Source organism: Myotis nattereri, assembly GCF_964212035.1.
Source record: "Myotis nattereri genome assembly, chromosome: X".
Taxonomy (NCBI): Eukaryota; Metazoa; Chordata; class Mammalia; order Chiroptera; family Vespertilionidae; genus Myotis; species Myotis nattereri.
This window is the reverse complement of record NC_138078.1, coordinates 30,816,539-30,822,913: the sequence shown is the minus strand read 5'-3', so window position 1 is coordinate 30,822,913 and position 6,375 is coordinate 30,816,539. Positions and strand designations below refer to the sequence as shown.

At 38.2% G+C, this 6,375-nt stretch overlaps 1 pseudogene across 1 annotated transcript; it reads right to left on the bottom strand.

Annotated features, from left to right (window-relative positions):
- Positions 1-887: 887 nt before the first annotated feature.
- Positions 888-2,796, bottom strand: LOC308511624 (T-complex protein 1 subunit delta-like; annotated as a pseudogene). Its single transcript has 2 exons — positions 1,793-2,796; positions 888-1,583 (listed from the first exon to the last, which is right to left on the bottom strand). The product of its transcript is annotated as a T-complex protein 1 subunit delta-like (transcript).
- Between the last annotated feature and the right edge of the window lie 3,579 nt (positions 2,797-6,375).

Below are 6,375 nucleotides of genomic sequence, written 5' to 3'. Positions count from 1 at the left end.
CCTGTCAGAGGGACTGCGCTCACTCTGCAGATGCCCTTTGATCCCCGGCGTCACCCCAGGTGTGGCCGGCCGGGGAGGGACTGTGGGAGGTTTGCTCCAGGGCGTGTCCAGCCCATTTTGCCCAGTCCTGCCCCACCAGCCACCTTCTAATTAATTTCATTTCAATGTGCACAAATCCATGCACTGGGCCTCTGGTTAAAAATAAAAGTAAATGGAAAGTAAGATAATGATCTATGATGAGCCCTAACCGGTTTGGCTCAGTGGATAGAGAATCTGCCTGCGGACTGAAGGGTCCCAGTTTCGATTCTGGTCAAGGGCATGTACCTTGGTTGCGGGCACATCCCTGATAGGGAGTGTGCAGGAGGCAGCTGATCGGTGTTTCTCTCTCATCAATGTTTCTAACTATCCCTCTCCCTTTCTCTCTGTAAAAAATCAATAAAATGTATTTTAAAAAATAATAATCTATGATGATTAGGGTGTCACTTTTGAACACAGGAAAACCTAACAGAATTATATAATTTCTACTGAATATCATTTAAAACTTCTTATACAATCTTGGAGTTTACTATTATGCTGAATGTGAAAAATATAAAGAAGGAAAGTTCCACCGTACACCATCTTATATCCCTAGTATGCTTTAGGATTCTTATATAGTACCAAATAAACCTTTGGTATATGAAGTTTCCTGTTGATTTTTTTTGAAACCAAATCTTTAATATTTTCATTAAACTGTGTCAATACAATTTTAAGTAAATGAAAACTGGAAGTCCAGGCCCAGGAATTCATAAGGGAAACAATATTTCAAACAACAAGAAACACCAGTGATTTTCCATTCCAGCCGCACTATTAGTGGCCATGATGGTGCCAGTCAGCCAGTGTTATCCAGATTACCGAGTGTTTACCACATCATCAATTTTCAGGATGCTCTGGACAGTTTCAGTCACTAGTGTCAGTGCGCTAACTGAAACCAGCAGGGGCTGAACAACCAGTTCCTCCAAAATGTTGAAAATATCACCCTTTCGACATTAATGCCTGTAGTTTTTTCTCCTTGGGCATGCCAGTTTCCTAGTTCTGTTACTGTAGAAATGGGATTCAGGCCAGCATTTTCAGCTAGTGTAGATGGAATTACTTCCATACCATCTGCAAAAGCAAAACACAGTAGGATTCCATACCACTCAATGTTCACGAATATTCAGTTAACCATAGAGCCAACTCTATTTCTGGAGCACCACCTCCTGCAATAAGAGCTCTATTCTTCACTAAACAGCGAATGACAAATAGGGCATCATTAATGGAGTGCTAAGATTCTTCAATAACCAATTTGTTAGATCCACAAACAACAATTGTAACTGTTTTTCCAGGGCTTGTACAGCCTGTAATCTTGAGCAGTTTGCCAGAACCATTTAAATTGGCCTCCTCAGCTAACTCAGCTATGAAATGGTCAATAGGAGCAACTGGCTTGGTTCCAATCATCTTACAAATGAATTCAATATCTTCTCTTTCATTATCCTTAATCACCATAATCTTCATTTTGTTTAGGAAATGTAATGCAAGATCACTTAGAGCAGTGGTTCTCAACCTTCCTAATGCCGCGACCCTTTAATACAGTTCCTCATGTTGTGGTGACCCCCAACCATAAAATTATTTTCGTTGCTACTTCACAACTGTAATTTTGCTACTGTTATGAATCGTAATGTAAATGTCTGATATGCAGGATGTATTTAGGCGACCCCTGTGAAAGGGTCGTTCAACCCCCAAAGGGGTCGCGACCCATAGGTTGAGAACCGCTGACTTAGAGCATCTCTTAAAATAGACTTTTGTATGAGAAGAGCATTACATCCTGTTTGTTTTTTAATTTGCTTCACTAAGTTTAGAATATTGGCTCTCTCCTCTCCAAGCACTCCGTCCATCTGGACATAGTCAGAAACTACCATCTGTTTTGGGAGCAGATAAGCAAAACTGAATAAGCCCAATTTTAGCCTTTTCGACTCTGGTTATACCAGAGTTTGCAACCTTCTGAGTGAGAACCAACCTTTCCACCAACTCACAGTCCTAGATTGTTCCACCAAGTTTCTTAACTCTTTTAATATCTCTAAGATCTACACCAGTAGCTGTGGCTGAGTCAATCACCTTCAGAATTGCATTTACACTCATTGGAGAAAGCAGACTTGAATACTGAGAGTCAACCTTTGAGTTCAATGAAGTGGCTGCACTATTTACAAAGTTTCTCTGTCACTCAGTTCCACAGGTTGAGACATGTCAACCAATACTTCAATACCCTTTTCCAAAGCCTTCTGGAATGACTCCAAAATGATTGTTGGATGAATCCCTTTCTGAAGAAGCTTAGTACAGGAATCTAAGAGAGAGCCAGCAATGATGACCACTGATGTAGTGCCATCTCCTGCTTCTATATCTTGTGCCTTAGACAACTCTACCAGCATTCTGGCTGCTGGGTGTTACACGCATTTGTTTCAGAATGGTGGCACCATCAGTTGTAATGGTCACATCGCCTTTTCCATCTTGAATCATTTTTTCCATTCCTTTTGGTCCAAGACTTGTTCTAATAGCATCAGCAAAAGCTTTGGCTGTGGAGATGTTGCTGAAGTGGATCTGGGTCGTCTTATCCCAGTCCTGATAGGCGCTTTTGTGCTCCCTGTTCTTGGGTGCCACATTTTCAGGTATGGCTAGGCGGGCTGGGTCTGTGTGGGGCACAGGAAGGCCAGATGGATGCGGATTCTGGGCCTCCTGCTGATTTTTAAGGAAGTAATTATGCCCCCAGGTAATTTTTATCCACATAATCTTTATTGCTCTGGAAGGTCAGCAAAGCTGAACTGAATGTTGATTCAGGAACATTTAAAAGTTTCATGCAAATCATGATGATAGATAAAACTAGTCAATTTATTAATCTGCCTTTCTTACAGTAGTCAGTATCAAAGAGTAGATATTGAATTCAAGTACTTAATAGTAACCTGGAGTAATGTCATATTAAACAAAGAGGCATATTTCTATTTTCAAACACTGATGTACTTTATTATTTTTATTTTGGTTTCCAAAAATATGATATGAAGCTCATTATATAAAAATAAGTAAACACTCCACTACTACACATATTCCTGAACTGATTTCATGGCACCACAAGTAGAAGGCCACCAGCGATGTCTGAATGCATATATTCAGTTGAAAAGTAAGATCATCAATGAGTTCAAAGGGGATTATTTTTCATTCTCATTGAAAGCATCAGTTTCTATTTCTTTTCAACTTTGAAAAAGGTATCTATTCTTATAATTTCAATACCCCATTTTCATATAAATGACTGCTAACCCTCTCATCAGTCTCCAGTGAAACAGTTCTACTTATATAAAAGGTATCTCCACTTAGATATCTTATTACTTCAATTATGCATGTCTAATAATTTACTTTCCTCCTTTCCCCACAATTGGCACAGACTTCTATTGTTATTAGTGTTATTATCATCCTCTGTTAGCCTAAATAGCCAGTTAGGGAATCACTCCTTCCCTACAATCCTCATATATAACATGTCTCAAAGTGAAGTTAATGGCTCCATTAATGACTTACTTATCCATATCTTCTTTGATATCTTGCTCACCCTTTATGATTCAGATGAAATCTCAGCTTTTTCTTTTAGATGTTGAACTCTAATAGGATGGCTAGTGAACTGTAAATATCACTCTAATAGAATTTGTGCCTAATAAAAAAGGTAAATAATGTACAGTTTTTTTAACAATATCATAGACATGAGTTTCAGGGAAAGAAAGTAGAGAAATCATATTTATCAGCTATTGGGATATATGTTGTAATGTACCCCGCGAATCAGGAAGGACGCCTCAAGGAGTCGAATTAAAGAGTCACATTTATTGCAATCCGGGACTATAAGGGGTCATCCCCAAATCTCATAGCAATAAGATTGTGGCAAAACCAGACTTATATAGGCAAAAATCACAAAGGTATTGATTACATCCCAGGGTTTGGAATGTGGCACCTGGCTCACAAAAAAGCAGATTACAGAAGCAGAATTAAGCATGTTAATTACAGTTTCGGGTCTCAGGGTCACTGAAGTGACAGAAATACATTATCTAGAGTCCTTGGGTAACCTGGGTTAAACTTAGGCATGTTATCTAAATTACAGTTTTGGGTCTCCGGATCACTGAGTTGATAGAAACACATTATCTAGAGCCCTCGGGTCTCCGACCACTGAGTTGTCAGGACAATTTAGAGTAATTGTGCTGTCCTGGTCTCGGGACCACTGAGGCAGCTGGAACGCACCACCTGTGGCCACTAAAACAATTTAGGGTAATTGTGCTGTCCTGTTTCCCAGGTATAGTAGAATGTGCTCTCTAAGACCAGTATGATAACAATCAATGGAATAGTCATTCAATCGATAAGACATTCAATCAAATGGGATGACTTATACAATTTAGAAAATCAAAGTAACTTTTATATTGTTAAGCCAAACAACAGGGTTAGAGTTAAACTACAGTTTCCACCTGAAATGGTTGCTACCATACTTCATATATATATATATATATATATATATATATATATATATATATATATATATATATCTGAAGCCCTGAATTTAAATAGTTAATTTATTAACTGTTTTGAGAAAAAAAAATTAACATTCTTTAGGGGCCCTTTATATACTGGTGTGACTATATGACATTTGTATGTTGGTTCTTTCTGTACAAAACACCTTTTATGTACTGAGAATCTAAAACTGGGAAACTGCATTTTCTTGACTACTGATAGGCTTACCTGTGTTACACCCCCATCATGTCTGAAAGGAAGCTTGGAAGACCTTCAATTGTCCTCTAAAAGATGATACCTCCTAAACTTGTAATGATTTTAATTTAGGATCACAGTTATGATTTTATATATACTCCACAGGAGTTTTAATAAAGTGGCCATTCTGTCTTTGCTATGCAATTAATTGATAACCCCTCACAGCCTAATCTTGCTTTTCTAGCATATTCAGCTACTAAAGCTATTTGATAATTCTATTTTATCACACACACTTAAATTTAAAATAACAGGTCAATTTTTCCTTGGAAGAAAATTAACAAAGAACGATAAGCACTTTGTTAGTAGACTAGCCAAGGCAAAATGCTGTGTATGTAAAATTAAAATGTATACTTAAGACAATTGTCACTAAGTTCATTTATCCACAAAATGGTTTTTTTTTGTGTGCTTTTTAGATCATTTGTGGGGGGTTTTCACTAAATTATAAAACACCCCAGAATTTGCCCTATGAATAAAAATTAAAATCTTGGGACAAGGGGCGGGGGGGGGGGGGGGGGGAGCGATGAGGAGGAAACTGGTCTTGCAAGGCCTGTCAGGACATAAAAACTGTGAACAATGCATTGCCCTGGGGCGGGGGGAAGGTCATTATCGCTGGCCCCATGACAGATTATCTGATATGACCTGGGAAACCCCAACACCTGGGGGCCTTCTTGTAAGCCCACAAGGGGGCAGAACCATATCTGCAAGATAAAGACCCCAGAAGATTATAAAAAGCGAAGCCTCTGTATGTTACTTCACTCTGATTTGGAAATCATTTCCCGGAGTCCACTAGTCACTAGTATTAATAAATGGGTTCCTCCCTTTCTCTAGTAAAAATAAAATAAATAAAATAAAATAAAATAAAAATCTCCTTTTAAATATTCACAAATTTTTTAAAAAGTGTAAGGGAATATATTATTTTTAAATTTATTGTTATTATTGAAAGTATTACAGATTTCTTTTTTTCCCAATTGACCCTATCTTCTCCCACCTGTCCCCCCCTCCAAGCCTTTGCCACACTATTGTCTGTGTCCATGGGCTATGCATACGTGCATATAAGTTCCCCAGTTAATCTCTACCCTCACTCCCATATTCCCTCTGAAATTCATCAGTCTGTTCATGGTTCTTTGTCTCTAGATCTACTTTGTTCATCAGTTTATTTTTTCATTCAATTCCACATATGAGCGAGATCATGTGATACTTAACCTTTCTCTGACTGGCTTATTTTGCTTAGCATAATACTCTTTAGGTCCATCTATACTGTTGGAAATGGCAAGAATTCCTTCTTTTTTACTGCCACATAGTATTCTATGGTGTACCAGTTAATAATGCGGATTTTGTAATCAAAGAAACCATGATAATTTCAAGAGAAACATCAAAAGTGCTTTATTCAAAGTAATATCCATCGCTAGCTACACATTTCTCCCATCTTTCAGGTAATTTGTGGATACCGTCCCAATAGAACTTTTCTTGTTTTGAGGCAAACCATTCAGAGACCCAATTGTTCACTTCTTTGTACGTTTTGAAGTGCTGCTCAGAAAGTGTGTGTGCCATTGATCAGAACAAGTGGTAAAC